This window comes from Seriola aureovittata, chromosome 5 (genome assembly GCF_021018895.1).
Source record: "Seriola aureovittata isolate HTS-2021-v1 ecotype China chromosome 5, ASM2101889v1, whole genome shotgun sequence".
Classification (NCBI taxonomy): domain Eukaryota; kingdom Metazoa; phylum Chordata; class Actinopteri; order Carangiformes; family Carangidae; genus Seriola; species Seriola aureovittata.
Window position 1 is genome coordinate 12,107,257 of NC_079368.1, and position 18,359 is coordinate 12,125,615.

At 36.0% G+C, this 18,359-nt stretch overlaps 1 protein-coding gene and 1 long non-coding RNA gene across 5 annotated transcripts in view; one reads left to right on the forward strand and one right to left on the reverse strand.

Moving 5' to 3' along the window:
• The window catches only part of fam172a (family with sequence similarity 172 member A), a 160,544-nt gene that overhangs the window by 137,377 nt on the left and 4,808 nt on the right, over positions 1–18,359 (forward strand). The window lies entirely within an intron of this gene.
• LOC130169561 (uncharacterized) overlaps positions 11,186–18,359 on the reverse strand; it is a 31,494-nt gene continuing 24,320 nt past the window's right edge. For all 3 annotated transcript variants that reach the window (XR_008827845.1, XR_008827846.1, XR_008827847.1), the window contains 2 exons: positions 17,028–17,230; positions 11,186–11,525 (listed from right to left, as the gene is read on the reverse strand). This is a non-coding gene — a long non-coding RNA (uncharacterized LOC130169561). The remainder of the gene's footprint in view (positions 11,526–17,027; positions 17,231–18,359) is intronic.

Genomic DNA, 18,359 nt, shown 5'->3' on the forward strand with positions numbered 1-18,359 from the left:
TCCTTCCCTCTATCATTTTCCTCTTTCTTCCCTTCTCTCTGTCTCCCTCTCTCTTGTTCCCACTTGCTCTCTCAAATCATGCTCGCCTCCAGTGGTATTCAGACAGTCCAAGGACAAAGTAAAGATATGCTGGGAGCAATGGACTGTCCGTCAGTGTGTGTTTGCGTGTGTGTGCATGAGTGTGTGTGTGAGAGAGAAAGGTTTCTGTTGAGTCTTTGAAGCTGTTCTTCCCTTGTCCTGACAGATCGGAGTCTCGTCCCTCTCCATTTAACCCCCAAATGCTACATCACACATGCACACACAAACAAACCATACTTTTTTCTGGCTGCTGTGGACACATTTAACAACACAATGGAAGATTTAAGATTCACCTAGAGCTCCTTGCACAGCTTGCTATTGTTCGAGGTCATGCCCTTGTGTTTAAGGACTGTTACACTTACTTCATTTGATATTTATTGACTTGTCAAGGTGACTCTAATGGCATTAAATAGTTCATTTCCATAAAGATGTAAGATGTGTGTTTGGTTTTTTTGATTATTCACCCGGCTGAGCCTTGTATTTGCTGCGCCAAGCCAAGGGTCTTTATATTATTAAGTCATGCAGTGTGTTAATGTGGCCTTGGCTTGTCTGACTAAACCAGACTGAAGTAGATGGCCCCGGGGTCTGTGACCCTGAAAGAGGCACACACACACACACACACACACACACCCACACACACACACACACACACACCTACACACAAAACCAACCAGATGCCTGACGTACTCGCCTCATGCCACACACATTCACACAAGAAATCCATCCCGGAGACAGACTTCTCCGTCTGTGTATGTGACGCGGCAGCTCCTCTTGCTCAGACAAACAGGGGAAATCCTCCTTGTCTTGCCTTGTCCATCACAGGCCATCTCACTGTCCCAGCGCACGTGGGTGCCTGAAAACCCTCCCCCGACCTCCCCGGCCGGGCTCCAAACCCAAAACATGTAACCAACACACATGCACACACACACACGCATATCCACATGCACAGGCCCCTTGGCTCCAGCCGGGTTCCCCTGACGCAGGGACACACGCAGGCAGGAAGTTTGAGGAGAGGTTTGTGTCAGTTTGCTTCTCTTAGAACACTTCAGGTCTGACCCTCTCTTGACCTGGCGGCTTCCTCCCCCTCCATCTCTCCGTAAACAACCACATCCCTGCGACTGAAGGCGTGCCGGCTCCCCAAGTGTAATAACATCGTTCATGTTTTGATGTGAGGTGGGATGTCTACGTGAGTTAAGGAGGCTGACTCACGTAGATATGGTTGTGTGGTGTGGTTGTATGTATTGAGAAAAACCTTATGTGTGTTTGTGTGTGTGTGTTTCCTTCTGGGTTTTCTCTGATTGCAGGGATGGCAGATCTTCGTCATGGAGGAAACCATGTTAACCTGTCACCTTAGCAGTCTTCTCCCACTATTTATCCACTGTGTGTTCTTAAAAGACGCACACGCCTATGCATGCGCATGCACACACTCATGTACACACACACACATAAAGAGGGGTTGTCCACTGATCTTGTTGAGTGTGTGTCAACTCCATTAGCACATTCCCAGATAGGGCCAGAGCCCTCTTATCTGTGGCGACCCATTAATTACACTTTGTTCCCTTAAGTGATCTATTTCAGACCTGCCCCGCCCTCAACACCCACTCTCTACTATCTCCACCCCTGGCCTGCTCCTCCCCCACCTGACCCCTCTCCTCTCGTCTCCTCTCCTCCACATCTATCCTACCCTCTCCTCTCCTACCCTCTACTTTATTATTTCTATTCCCCTAACACACACGCACACCATCTCCCCCTCTAGATGTGTTAAAATGCATGGGATCAAAATGTCATGTGACAAGTAGCTCTATACATGTATACCAGGTGTATGTATGTACATCTGTTTGAGACAAAAAAAAGACAATGAGGCTCTTACAGAACACTTTGTTGGTAGATTTAGATTTTAAATTTATCTCTCGGTGCACTCAAAATTGTTTGGAAATCAAACAAGTCTAGTACATCACATTCCAGGTGGTTAGAAAATGTACTTCAGAGCCCACATTTTTTCGCTATGTATTGGTCACCATCCGCTTTCTTAAAGGCTACATGCACAATAATATGTTTTAGTTTTAAACCACATCACTTATGCTATGTTTTCGCACATCCATACTACTCTTTGAAAACTCTGGGGATACACTTTATTGTAGACAGGAAGAAATAGAGAAATACAGAATAGAGAAATAATAACTTAGACACCCATTTTCGCTCCCTGATTGGGATTGATTATCAGCCTCAACTACCAGTAGTGAATGCAACATGAAAAACGAATAACAAGCATTGCTGACCTTGTTGTCTTTGCTGACAGCTGTTGATGAGTTAAATTCTGCATTTTATGATGCTACAACTTAATTTGCTGTTCCTCATTCGTAGTATTATCTGCAACTAACTAAGGGCAGAGTAGATCCACTTCCTGTTTGCACCTGCATACGAATGCCTAGTGTACATGAATGGTCATGTGATATGCGTTTTCAGGTGTGATAGTATAGACAGAGATTATTTGTCATAGGGAGCTAAAACAAAAAAAAAATTATTTGTGTGGGCGTAGCCTAAGTCTGCTCTGTTTTGCATGAATGTGAACATTCTGAATAACTCTTGAGCTAACAGGGAGGGACATGTCCCTACCAATATTTTGGGAGGACAGAATTGTCCCTTCCAATGTTTGAGTGAACTCGATCACATTTGGAGTGCAGTCATGTAGATCATTCCGAAGCTACGTCTCCAAGATGACCAATTTAGGCATGTTAACATTTGATTTGCTGAAAGGGCGGGGGCTATCTAAAGGCTCATGTCATGTGAGAAGATCACAGTGGTACCTGATGTCACCAGAAAAATGTCAACTTTAACCATGTTAACTAGCATGCTCACCCTGTCTTCTGTAGGCTAACAGCCTGGTTGCTTGCAGTAGTAAACAAAATTGTGGATATATATAAGTATGAGTTGCATTTCTGTCGAGAAATCCCAGAAAATGTCACCATGAATTAATTATCTTGTAGTAAATAGAACAGCTGATGAGGCTTCATCTTCAGAGTTTTAAATGATGGTGTAATTAAAAATATGCTATTATGGATTGATTGTAAATTACTAAATTACATTTAACGTAGCCACAGTCCACCTATTCTAATGTCAATGTTTAAATTATGATAAGACTTAAAATTCTACTCTTTGATCTCTTACTGTGCATAGTTTTATTTAAATGTAAGTACACCTAAACATACATTTTTATGCCTCAATATACATTGACTTTTTAAGCCTTATTATGCTATTACATTTTTATGCCTTACTAGACTATGATGTTTTTATGCCTTACTATACTATGATGTTTTTTATACCTTACTATGGTATGAATTTTTAATGCCTTACTATGCTATGACTTTTTATGCCTTACTATACTTTGACTTTATATGCCTTACTTTAATTATTACTATGCCTTATTATAATTTGACTTTTTATTACTTACTATACTATGACGTTTTTATGCCTTCTTTTACTGATGTTTTTGTGCCTTACTGTACTATAATTTTTTATACTTTATTTTATTATGACTTTTTATGCCTTATTATACTGACTTTTTTATGCCTTACTATACTATGATTTTTTATGCCATAGTATACTATGAGTTTTTAATGCCTTATTATACTATGTTCTTTTATGCCTTACTATTCTATGACGTTTTTATGCCTTACTATTCTATGACGTTTTTATGCCTTACTATGCCATTACTTTTTATACTTTATTTTATTATTACTTTTTATGCCTTACTATACTATGACGTTTTTATACCTTATTATACTGACTTTTTTATGCCTTACTATACCATGATGTTTTTATGCCTTACTATATCATCACGTTTATATTCCTTACTGTACAATTAATTTCTTATGCCTTACTATACTATGGCATTTTATGTCTTACTATACTATGACTTTTCACTCCCTGCTATACTATGACATTTTTATGCCTTAGTATACCATGACTTTTTATGCCTTACTATACTATGACTTTTTATGCCTTATTATACTATGACCTTTGATGCCTTGCTCTACATATTTTTTTGCCTTACTATACCTTGATGTTTTTATGCCTTACTATACCATGACTTTTATATGCCTTACTATCCTATGACTTTTTATACTTTACATTATTAAGAATTTTTATGCCTTACTATACTATGATGTATATATGACTTACTATCCCATGACTTTTTATACCTTAATTTATTATGACTTTTTATGCCCTACTATACTATGGCTTTTTATGTCTTACTATACTATGACTTTTCACGACCTGCTATACTATGACATTTTATGCCTTACTATACGATGACTTTTTATAGTTTAATTTTATTATTGCTTTTTATGCCTTACCATACTATGACGTTTTTATGCCTTACTATCCTATGACTTTTTATGCTTTACTATACTATGAATTTTTATACCTTACTTTATTATGACTTTTTATGCCTTACTATACTATGACTTTTTATGTCTTACTATACTATGACTTTTCATGCCCTACTATACATTGACATATTTATGCCTTACTATACTATGACGTTTTTATGCCTTACTATCCTATGACTTTTTTTACCATACTTTATTATAACTGTTTATGCCTTACTTTAATATGACTTTTTATACCTTACTTTACTATGACGTTTATATGCCTTACTATCCTATGACTTTTTATACCTTACTTTATTATGACTTTTTACGCCTTACTATACTATGACGTTTTTATGACTTACTATACTATGACTTTTTATACCTTACTTTATTATGACTTTTTATGCCTTACTATACTATGACTTTTCATGCCCTACTATAGAATTACATTTTTATGCCTTACTATAGTATGACGTTTTTATGCCTTATTATACTATGATGTGTTTATGCCTTAATATACTATGACTTTTTATGCCCTACTATACCATGATGTTTTTATGCCTTACTATACCATGACTTTTTATGCCTTATTATACTATGACCTTTGATGCCTTGCTCTACATATTTTTTTGCCTTACTATACCTTGATGTTTTTATGCCTTACTATACCATGACTTTTATATGCCTTACTATCCTATGACTTTTTATACTTTACATTATTAAGAATTTTTATGCCTTACTATACTATGATGTATATATGACTTACTATCCCATGACTTTTTATACCTTAATTTATTATGACTTTTTATACCTTAATTTATTATGACTTTTTATGCCCTACTATACTATGGCTTTTTATGTCTTACTATACTATGACTTTTCACGACCTGCTATACTATGACATTTTATGCCTTACTATACGATGACTTTTTATAGTTTAATTTTATTATTGCTTTTTATGCCTTACCATACTATGACGTTTTTATGCCTTACTATCCTATGACTTTTTATGCTTTACTATACTATGAATTTTTATACCTTACTTTATTATGACTTTTTATGCCTTACTATACTATGACTTTTTATGTCTTACTATACTATGACTTTTCATGCCCTACTATACATTGACATATTTATGCCTTACTATACTATGACGTTTTTATGCCTTACTATCCTATGACTTTTTTTACCATACTTTATTATAACTGTTTATGCCTTACTTTAATATGACTTTTTATACCTTACTTTACTATGACGTTTATATGCCTTACTATCCTATGACTTTTTATACCTTACTTTATTATGACTTTTTACGCCTTACTATACTATGACGTTTTTATGACTTACTATACTATGACTTTTTATACCTTACTTTATTATGACTTTTTATGCCTTACTATACTATGACTTTTCATGCCCTACTATAGAATTACATTTTTATGCCTTACTATAGTATGACGTTTTTATGCCTTATTATACTATGATGTGTTTATGCCTTAATATACTATGACTTTTTATGCCCTACTATACCATGATGTTTTTATGCCTTACTATACCATGACTTTTTAGACTTTACTTTTATTATTACTTTTTATGCCTTACTATAATATGACTTTTCATGCCTTACTATACTATGACGGTTTTATGCCTTAGTATTCAATTACTTTTTATTCCTTAATTTACTGACATTTTTATGCCCTGCTATACTATGACATTTATATGCCTTACTATCCTATGACTTTTTATACCATACTTTATTATAACTGTTTATGCCTTACTATAATATGACTTTTTATACCTTACTTTACTATGACTTTTTATACCATACTTTATTATAACTGTTTATGCCTTACTTTAATATGACTTTTTATACCTTACTTTACTATGACGTTTATACTTTACTTTATTATGACTTTTTATGCCTTACTATACTATGACTTTTCATGCCCTACTATAGAATGACATTTTTATGCCTTACTATACTATGACGTTTTTATGCCTTACTATCCTATGACTTTTTATACCATACTTTATTATAACTGTTTATACCTTACTTTATTATGAATTTTTACGCCTTACTATACTATGACGTTTTTATGACTTACTATACTATGACTTTTTATACCTTACTTCATTATGACTTTTTATGCCTTACTATACGATGACGTTTTTATGACTTACTATACTATTACTTTTTATACTTTACTTTATTATGACTTTTTATGCCTTACTATACTATGACTTTTCATGCCCTACTATAGAATGACATTTTTATGCCTTACTATACTATGACATTTTTATGCCTTATTATACTATGACAGTTATATACTTTATTATCCTATGACTTTTTATACCTTACTTTATTATGACTTTTTATGCCTTACTATACTATGACGTTTATATGACTTACTTTCCTATGACTTTTTATACTTTACTTTATTATGACTTTTTATGCCTTACTATACTATGACTTTTTATGCCTTACTATACTATGACTTTTTATACCTTACTTTATTATGACTTTTTATGCCTTACTATACTATGACAGTTATATGCCTTACTATCCTATGACTTTTTATACCTTACTTTATTATGACTTTTTACGCCTTACTATACTATGACATTTTTATGACTTACTATACTATGACTTTTTCATGCCCTATGACTTACTATACTATTACTTTTTATACTTTACTTTATTATGACTTTTTATGCCTTACTATACTATGAATTTTTATGCCTTATTATACTATGACCTTTATGTGCCTTACTATACTATGACATTTTATACTTTATTATGACTTTTTATGCCTTACTATACTATGACGTTTTTATGACTTACTGTCCTATGACTTTTTCTACTTTACTTTATTATGACTTTTTATGCCTTACTATACTATTACTTTTTAAACTTTACTTTATTATGACATTTTTATGCCTTACTATACTATGACGTTTTTATGCCTTACTATCCTATGATTTTTTTTTACCATACTTTATTATAACTGTTTATGCCTCACTTTAATATGACTTTTTATACCTTACTTTACTATGACGTTTATATGCCCTACTATCCTATGACTTTTTATACCTTACTTTATTATGACTTTTTACGCCTTACTATACTATGACGTTTTTATGACTTACTATACTATGACTTTTTATACCTTACTTTATTATGACTTTTTATGCCTTACTATGCTATGACAGTTATATGCCTTACTATCCTATGACTTTTTATACCTTACTTTATTATGACTTTTCATGCCCTACTATACATTGACATATTTATGCCTTACTATACTATGATGGTTTTATGCCTTTGTAGACAATTACTTTTTATTCCTTAATTTACTGACATTTTTATGCCCTGCTATACTATGACATTCATATGCCTTACTATCCTATGACTTTTTATACCATACTTTATTATAACTGTTTATGCCTTACTATAATATGACTTTTTATACCTTACTTTACTATGACATTTATATGCCTTAATATCTTATGACTTTTTATACCTTACTTTATTATGACTTTTTACGCCTTACTATACTATGACGTTTTTATGACTTACTATACTATGACTTTTTATACCTTACTTTATTATGACTTTTTACGCCTTACTATACTATGACGTTTTTATGACTTACTATACTATGACTTTTTATACCTTACTTTATTATGACTTTTTACGCCTTACTATACTATGACGTTTTTATGACTTACTATACTATGACTTTTCATGCCCTACTATAGAATGACATTTTTATGCCTTACTATACTATGACATTTTTATGACTTACTATACTAAGACTTTTTATACTTTACTTTATTATGACTTTTAATGCCTTACTATACTATGAAGTTTTTATGACTTACTATACTATGACTTTTTTTACTTTACTTTATTATGACTTTTTACGCCTTACTATACTATGACTTTTCATGCCCTACTATAGAATGACATTTTTATGCCTTACTATACTATGTCGTTTTTATGCCTTATTATACTATGATGTGTTTATGCCTCAATATACTATGACTTTTTATGCCCTACTATACCATGACGTTTTTATGCCTTACTATACCATGACTTTTTAGACTTTACTTTTATTATTACTTTTTATGCCTTACTATAATATGACTTTTCATGCCTTACTATACTATGATGGTTTTATGCCTTTGTAGACAATTACTTTTTATTCCTTAATTTACTGACATTTTTATGCCCTGCTTTACTATGACATTCATATGCCTTACTATCCTATGACTTTTTATACCATACTTTATTATAACTGTTTATGCCTTACTATAATATGACTTTTTATACCTTACTTTACTATGACATTTATATGCCTTAATATCTTATGACTTTTTATACCTTACTTTATTATGACTTTTTACGCCTTACTATACTATGACGTTTTTATGACTTACTATACTATGACTTTTTATACCTTACTTTATTATGACTTTTTACGCCTTACTATACTATGACGTTTTTATGACTTACTTTACTATGACTTTTTATACCTTACTTTATTATGACTTTTTACGCCTTACTATACTATTACTTTTTAAACTTTACTTTATTATGACTTTTTCGGCTTACTATACTATGACTTTTCATGCCCTACTATAGAATGACATTTTTATGCCTTACTATACTATGACATTTTTATGCCTTACTATACTATGACCTTTATGTGCCTTACTATACTATGACATTTTATACTTTACTTTATTATGACTTTTTATGCCTTACTATACTATGACAGTTATATACTTTATTATCCTATGACTTTTTATACCTTACTTTTTTATGACTTTTTATGCCCTACTATACTATGACGTTTATATGCCTTACTATCCTATGACTTTTTATACCTTACTTTATTATGACTTTTCATGCCCTACTATACATTGACATATTTATGCCTTACTATACTATGATGGTTTTATGCCTTTGTAGACAATTACTTTTTATTCCTTAATTTACTGACATTTTTATGCCCTGCTATACTATGACATTCATATGCCTTACTATCCTATGACTTTTTATACCATACTTTATTATAACTGTTTATGCCTTACTATAATATGACTTTTTATACCTTACTTTACTATGACATTTATATGCCTTAATATCTTATGACTTTTTATACCTTACTTTATTATGACTTTTTACGCCTTACTATACTATGACGTTTTTATGACTTACTATACTATGACTTTTTATACCTTACTTTATTATGACTTTTTACGCCTTACTATACTATGACGTTTTTATGACTTACTTTACTATGACTTTTTATACCTTACTTTATTATGACTTTTTACGCCTTACTATACTATTACTTTTTAAACTTTACTTTATTATGACTTTTTCGGCTTACTATACTATGACTTTTCATGCCCTACTATAGAATGACATTTTTATGCCTTACTATACTATGACATTTTTATGCCTTACTATACTATGACCTTTATGTGCCTTACTATACTATGACATTTTATACTTTACTTTATTATGACTTTTTATGCCTTACTATACTATGACAGTTATATACTTTATTATCCTATGACTTTTTATACCTTACTTTTTTATGACTTTTTATGCCCTACTATACTATGACGTTTATATGCCTTACTATCCTATGACTTTTTATACCTTACTTTATTATGACTTTTCATGCCCTACTATACATTGACATATTTATGCCTTACTATACTATGATGGTTTTATGCCTTTGTAGACAATTACTTTTTATTCCTTAATTTACTGACATTTTTATGCCCTGCTATACTATGACATTCATATGCCTTACTATCCTATGACTTTTTATACCATACTTTATTATAACTGTTTATGCCTTACTATAATATGACTTTTTATACCTTACTTTACTATGACATTTATATGCCTTAATATCTTATGACTTTTTATACCTTACTTTATTATGACTTTTTACGCCTTACTATACTATGACGTTTTTATGACTTACTATACTATGACTTTTTATACCTTACTTTATTATGACTTTTTACGCCTTACTATACTATGACGTTTTTATGACTTACTATACTATGACTTTTTATACCTTACTTTATTATGACTTTTTACGCCTTACTATACTATGACGTTTTTATGACTTACTATACTATGACTTTTCATGCCCTACTATAGAATGACATTTTTATGCCTTACTATACTATGACATTTTTATGCCTTACTATACTATGACCTTTATGTGCCTTACTATACTATGACATTTTATACTTTACTTTATTATGACTTTTTATGCCTTACTTTACTATGACAGTTATATACTTTATTATCCTATGACTTTTTATACCTTACTTTTTTATGACTTTTTATGCACTACTATACTATGACGTTTATATGCCTTACTATCCTATGACTTTTTATACCTTACTTTATTATGACTTTTCATGCCCTACTATACATTGACATATTTATGCCTTACTATACTATGACGTTATTATGCCTTAGTATACAATGAGTTTTTATGCCTTAATTTACTATGACATTTTTATACCTTACTTTATTATGAGTTTTTATTCGTTACTTTATTATGACTTTTCATGACTTACTGTACTATGACTTTTGTGCCCTTAAGAAAAGTCTATAAGATGATATTTTAAAGTTTTTGTCAGAACTGATGTTTGACCCCAGAGCAGAGACAGAACACAAAACACACCAGCAATAATAGTGTAAGGGACTTTATTGGTCAGGGGAATCCAGGTGTCTGGTGATTACACAAGGCAGGAGTAAGGAGGACACTAGGGACCAGATGCAGGTTAGTGAACACACTCTGGAAACACGTGGGATGACTGCAGACCAAAGGCAGGTGGTATTGTGTGGTATGACGACAGCGGAGTGTGGCAGGATCAGCAGCACACAAATCAGGAAGTCTTCGCCGTGAAGAGCGGAACAATCTGGCAACGAATGGATGCATGATCGGTGTTGATATACTGCATATGATGAGTGATAGATTGTAGGTGTGGTGATGAGCTGCTGTCCAGACCACGCCCCCGCTGAGTCACCTGATGTCACGGGAAGCACACAGACACACACACATACACAAGGGAGGGGAGACAAACAGCAAACAGAGAAAAAACACTGGGAGACGCAGCAGGACTGTGACAGATATCTTATTATGATATATCTGAATATATTAAGATATAAGTTTATAACATATATGAAATACATACAAATATTTCTTAATTTCTTATTTAATTTCATATGGAAATTCAACACATGTAAATATATTACATTTGTGTATGGGCATTCCTGAATGTAAATTCAAACCATATATGTTAATAAACCGTTTGGTTGCTGTCATGAAAAGGTCAATCTCTTTTCTTTTGGAGGGGTGGCAGGGTTGTTGCATCCCTACCAACCTATGCCCTTATATGAGTGCGTGTTTATTCTTGTTTTATTCTTCAGGTCAGGACAGTCTGAAGTCAAACATAAAATTTGAACAGCTCCACTAGTTTGATCACTTGCATTCCTCTTGCTTTATGTGTCCTAAAGTCCAAAGTCAACAGCTTTGCGCTAATGGAGATGTGCCTTCTCAGTTTTGTTTGTGATTGACACAGGTGACATATCATAGCGTAGAATACCAGTCATTACACCCACTGCGCAGCTCTTTTTTAGCTCATAATGCTGATGAGATCTTTGGGTGAAGTGCTGGTCACTGTCTATCAAATCTGCCTCACACTTTTTATCACAAAGCCCCTGTGTTGTGAATAAAATGCAAAAAGATATTTTTCTCTCTGTAAGCATGAAAGCTGCAAGTCTACTGCTGTATAAACATTTACAGCCAGAGGACAAAGATTTATTTGTAAAGAAAAAAAGCAGGAAAATCAGTTAAAAAAATATAATACCATGTACTGTACATTCCCTCACCATGCTGCCAGTGTACAATTCCTTTAGATGCTTTGCTGTTATACTTTACATTTCACAAAGCATGTGCCAGTGGTGTTAATGGCTGCACTTTATTCTTCTATAAAGCTGAGACAACCTGGTTAGTGAAGGAGGGCTGTATATAAGTTCTCACACTCAAGGCTGTCTATTCTTTGACCACTGATTCTGAATGCAGCCTGTCTTTCTTACAGGTTTACAGGTGCAAAGGGGCCTCTCCTTCCCTTTTCCTCCTCCACCTCTTTTGTGACTGAGTGATGTGTGTATGTCTGATATTGTAGAAGAGTGTGTGTGTGTGTGTGTGTGTGTGGTGTGTGTGTGTGTGTGTGTGTGTGTGTGTGTGTGTGTGTGTGTGTGTGTGTGTGTGTGTGTGTGTGTGTGTGTGTGTGCATTTCTATGCCTGGTATTGTCCTGAGGGTGCTAGGAGGTGCATGAGTGTGTGCATGCGTGTGTGCCAGACCTCATTGTGTTGAAGTGGAGCAGAGGTTGTGTGTTTATGTGAGTAAGGAGTGAGTGTAGTATCGTGAAGTGGTGTGCAGTTTGGCTTGGATTTGGTTATATAGACTCTGTCATTGTGTGTGTGCGTGCGTGCGTGCACGGGCGTGTGTGCGGGCATGTGTGTGTGAGTGAGTGAGTGTGTATGTATGGGCACACCCATGTGCGCATGCTCCATCTCCACCAGTGTCTTTGGCAAGGTTGTCTGTCCTGACCCTTGCCCAGGCATCATGATGTGTGTGTGTGTGTGTGTGTGTGTGTGTGTGTGTGTGTGTGTGTGTGTGTGCGTGTGTGTGTGTGCGTGTGTGTGTGTGCGTGTGTGTGTGTGTGTGTGTGTGTGTGCATGTATGCGCCTGTTTGCGCCTGTTCCTATGTCAGTGCACGTACACGCATGCATGCAGTGCCTCCACTAATGGACAGTCTTTGTGGGGGCCTCTCTTTTCAGCCATGCTGCTTTTGAGACACATTGTGCCTGGGCATAGAAACAGAAGCTCTCCATTGCCCCTCAATAGGCCAAAAACAAAACCGTGTCAGGCGAGCTAGCAGCCCCCGAGTGTTTGCCATTTAAGTCCCGACCAATGGTGGTGCAGATGGAACAAAAGGCCTGGACAGGGAAGGAGGCCTGCACTGTTTACAGTGCTAATGTCTGGGTGGCACTCCCAACAAGGCCCCTCCATACACATACATGTGTACGCACACTCAGTCACTCAATCTCTCTCTTTCTGTGTCTCACTCTGTCACATACACACACTGAATCAACAGGTACATGCGCACATCTTGTGCATTTTTTAAACAAAACTGCCAGTGAATCTTAGACATACTGGGGTGAACATGTGTTCTCTATAATGCTGAAGCATGAGTCTGTCACTGGAAGCAAGTTAGGAACTTGTTTATGAGGAAAGGAATAGCAGACTTTGTGTCATGTGTGCATCTGATAACTGAAGTGGCGATGTTTTGTTTTCCAAAGATGCCCTCATTTCTTTCTATTACAAAGACACTCTCACACTTATGTGTTTCTTGGTGTAGTCAAACAGATTTGTTAGGTGTGGGCAAACTGAGCTCAGAGGATAATCTCAAAATCTGCCTTTTGACCAGTTTATATATTTCATGTAATTTTGTCATTAACATTTCTTTAATTAATTAAAAGTTTTATCCAAACAATCAGGATAGCACAGTGTTCCTTTTTTAATATAAGGATTAATATAATAATAGGATTTGTACAGTCCTATAGAAACAGTTTTATAGTCATTCTGTCTCTCATCAATTTAATATGTGAATTTAATGTCCTGCGTTTTGTCTATCTAACACTGAGACGAAACATCTTTTCACATGTTGTTTATATACATTGCTAACTTGAATCTCCAATTTGAATATATGAAAGCACTTTTTAAAAAAGTCTGTATTATTTAATGTCATTATTACTGCAGTGTAAGAAGTAAGGCGCAATCAATGTGTTTGCATGCCTCAAACAGCTGTCTCTCCTCTTATTCCAAGGTGTCTCATCCCAGTTCAGTACAGGCGAGTAAAACAACTGACATTGAGAGGTGCTGTCAGAGACGAGGGTATGTTTGGGCTTTCGATTTTTACTGAAGAGGAGAGGGGAGAGTCTGACACTGGTATCAAATAGCCTGCTCTGTCCTTGGACTGGGGTTATCTTGTAAATACTCTGCTCCAAGTCTATAAAAGCGAGGGTCCTTTATGACGGCCAAGGCCACTCATTCACTTTAAAATAAAAAAGCACTCAGTGCAGTCTCAGTGTCTGGTTAGGGAGGCGGCAAGTGGGGAAGGGTAGATGAAGGGATGGAACTGAAGGAGAAAGTAGAAAGAAGAAGTACAGTGCCACAGTCTTTGGAGTAGAGTTCTTGTTGTCACAAGTTTCACTCTTCCAGGAAATATTATATGGAATGTAAAGTAGCTGACGTTGGGAGATGATTTGAACAAGTTAATGCAATATCCTCCCCTCTCTGGGCTTTCGCTTGATTTTGTTTCTCTGTGTCTCTATTCTGTTTGTATTTTATTCTAAGTAAATACAGAGTCCCCTCAGCGGCCCCTGTAGCTAGTGATTCAGGTTCCTCATCTCTGGATGTGTAATGAGTTCTGCCTTGTTTTTGTCTAACAACAACACACAATAATAAGCAAAGTAATTAAAAGCAGTACGAGGGAGATGGGGGGGAATGCAGACCCCACTTACCGACAAGCATTAAAAATGAATTGCATTCAAGAAGCAGCAGTGGTATTACTGGTTTGATGAAATGAGCTCTGTTTTGAGTAATTTTTCTGTTTAATTTTTTTCTTGTGTGATGCATGTGTGTCTCTCCTGCTCCGGCAGATGTGTACAATGTTGATTTTATTAAAAATGAAGACACACAGCGTAGCATAGCATAAACAAAGTCTGATTATACCTGTGTTACACTGCCTGTTGGTTTGACGTGGATGTCTTCACCATGAGTAGAAATTGAGGGGGGGTGGTGGGGAGGGGGAGTGAATTTAGATTTAATTAGCTTTTTGACTAAGGACAACATCTCCATGTTTTGTTACAGAGGACAGAGTTGCTGTGGCAGCGTGGCTGACCGCCTGTCACCTGCCCGGGCTCTCTTTGACCTCGTCTCCAGTGGCAACATGTCCTGCCCCCTTCAGACAGACAGCCACGTGGGGACAAAATGACATCCTTAACCTTTACGCCTGTCGGCAAGCAACATGACAACACGCATAACTGAGTGTATGCGCCTGTGCATCTCATATGGACAACCAGACACATAGGGAACTAACACACCCAAGCGCACACACACTGTGCACATACTCTCACACACAGCACAGAAGATCATCTAATATCAGAGAGCGTCAGGGGCGGAAATCCGATCATCTGACAACCAGGATACAGATAGCGATTCCCCACCGCTGATCCATGCAACAGATAGTTTCCACAAACAGCAGCCCAGCTAAGGTTACAGCCAGCCAGGGCCCACATAACGCTCTGCCTCACATCGAGATAAAACAAAAGCTTAGGTTACCGTCGATAGGAAATCGATAAGAAAATGCAGTGTTTGTGTTAGATTCTTGATGAAAACTTTGACAAAAGGAAATTAGAAAATGTTTGCTTCTGCTTGCACTAATATCATGTGTATCAGTCCTGTTAGGTATTATGTTTTTGTAATTTTCACTTCATGATTATATCATTGTTCATCTCCTTTTTTAATTGAAGCTCATTAAATGTTTAACCCAAATGTCAGTATATTTGATTAAACACCCATAATTGTTTAAAAAAATTCAATTCAGGCAAAGTAAAGTATCATCACTTTACATTTCCCTTGCCTCAAAGTCCTCTTAATAATATGAATATGTATTTATATTATAAATGAAGTAAAGAGATATGGCTCCCTTCATATCAATGTAATTATGAATCACAAAAAAAAGAGTTTGATTCAAATAAAATAGGCCATTTGTACACAAGCAATTAACTAGTGCGGCTTTAAATAATGTAGCCCAGATGGAACCTAATTATAGTCGGCATGCTTTGATTCGGGCTTTCTGTTGGAGTATCACTCGGGGCGTCACTTTGGATTTTCAGTCACCTAGCGTTTGTTTTGAAATTTGTGACAATCAGAGCCGATTACCATTTGTAACAGCATGCAGCGTTTGGTGCGGAGGGAAGAAAGCATGGCCCATAGCTATGGAGGAGTTTCCTTGTTTCCTTTTCAACGGCTCAAAACTCTCCTCCTCTGTTCCCTTAGCTCACTGCACACAAATGATAACAACTGTGTGTGTGTGTGTGTGTGTGTGTGTGTGTTTGTGTATGTGTGTGTGTGGGTGTGGGCGTGTATGCGTGTGTGTGCATGGGCGCGTGTTTTTGATTGGTTGGTGGAGGGTACAGCGGGTATGTGCTACATGTGTAAGTGAATGTATGTGTGTGTGTGTGTGTGTGTGTGTGCGTGCGCACCATCCATGAGTAGGCCCATGCAAGTGACGAGTGTGTGTGTGTGTGTGTGCGTGCGCACCATCCATGAGTAGGCCCATGCAAGTGACAAGTGTGTGTATGTGTGTGTGTGTGTGTGTGTGTGTGTGTGTGTGTGCGTGTGTGTGTCAGCATCTTGTAGAGTCAGAGGGAGATCAAACAGTCAGTCAATTACCTTGAGAGGGCTCCAGTGGCTGTGACAGAGAGGAGGAGGCTAAATATCCAGGATCAAATACTCTCCTCTGCCTGTCACATAATGAGGCAGCTTCGCCAGGCTCAGACAACACACGTAGAGTGGTCAAACACAGGGCAGGGGTTAGGCGCTGGACTGAAACTGTGCCATGACCTGAGCACAGAGCACGGCTCGCACCACAGACCCTGTAACGAAACAGTGGCAAGAAAAAGACAGTGAACCATGTGGAATGACCTGGTTTTGTGCATTGACTGGTCATTAACTGTGATCTGATCTTCATCTAAGTCACAAGTGTAGACAAACATAGTGTCCTGAAGCTATTATCACACAATCATTATCTTTTGTGTCTTTATGGAACACAACCATTAAACATTCGCAGTGCTGATGGAAAAAATAACTGGTCAAACCTCCTTTGGCATCAATGACCTCAAACAAGCTCTTCTAATAGCTGCAGATCGGATCTTCCCTATGTTCAGGAGGAATTTGGGACCGTTCTTCGTACAGAACTGCTTCAGGAAATGCAAAGGATTCACTCGCATCACCATGGAGCTGTGTGTGTGTGTGTGGGTGGGTGTGTGTTGCTGCCTCACCGCAAGGTTGTAGCCGTCATCATTCTACATGGAATAATAATGTCTGTTAAGCCTGCCATTGCCTAATACTAATTATAAACACATTGTTAAAGTAAAGAGATTTTTTTCCCTGCATTTCCCTTGACAATACCCAATGTTATGGAGCTCACAATTACATCATTATTGCATTTACAATAAACGAGGACATTATTGCATTTACAGTAAACTTCATTAGATTAATGCAATTACAATAAACTTGTTAAAATTGTAGCACGCAACTTAATTGATTCATAGTTAATGCAAGAAAGCACACATAAATACACAAGGTACTTTATTTTGATCAATTTAGTGATTAGTTTGATCAGTGAAATACAAGTTATAATTAAAATCATGAAAATGGAAGAGCTCTTTGCCTGTCACATCTTGTTTTAACAATACATGAAATCAATTGGCCATAAAAGAAAAATCTGCTTATCAGTTGAAAAACTTTTTCAGCGTGGGACTAAAACTGAGGATAAAGTCGTGCTCATTGGCCGTTTATGGGTTCACTTTACACACGAGATAGAGCCAGATGACACCTCATCGATCCCCACATCTTTTAAAGATATTACTTTGATTTGTGGCGTAGCTGAGGTAATTCTTTCTCTCCCTCACTCTCTCTCTCTCTCTCTCTCTCTCTGTCTCTCCCGGCTAGTGAAGCCTGGTCATTGGGGTTCCTCCTCTAAATCAGTGGTCACATCTCAGC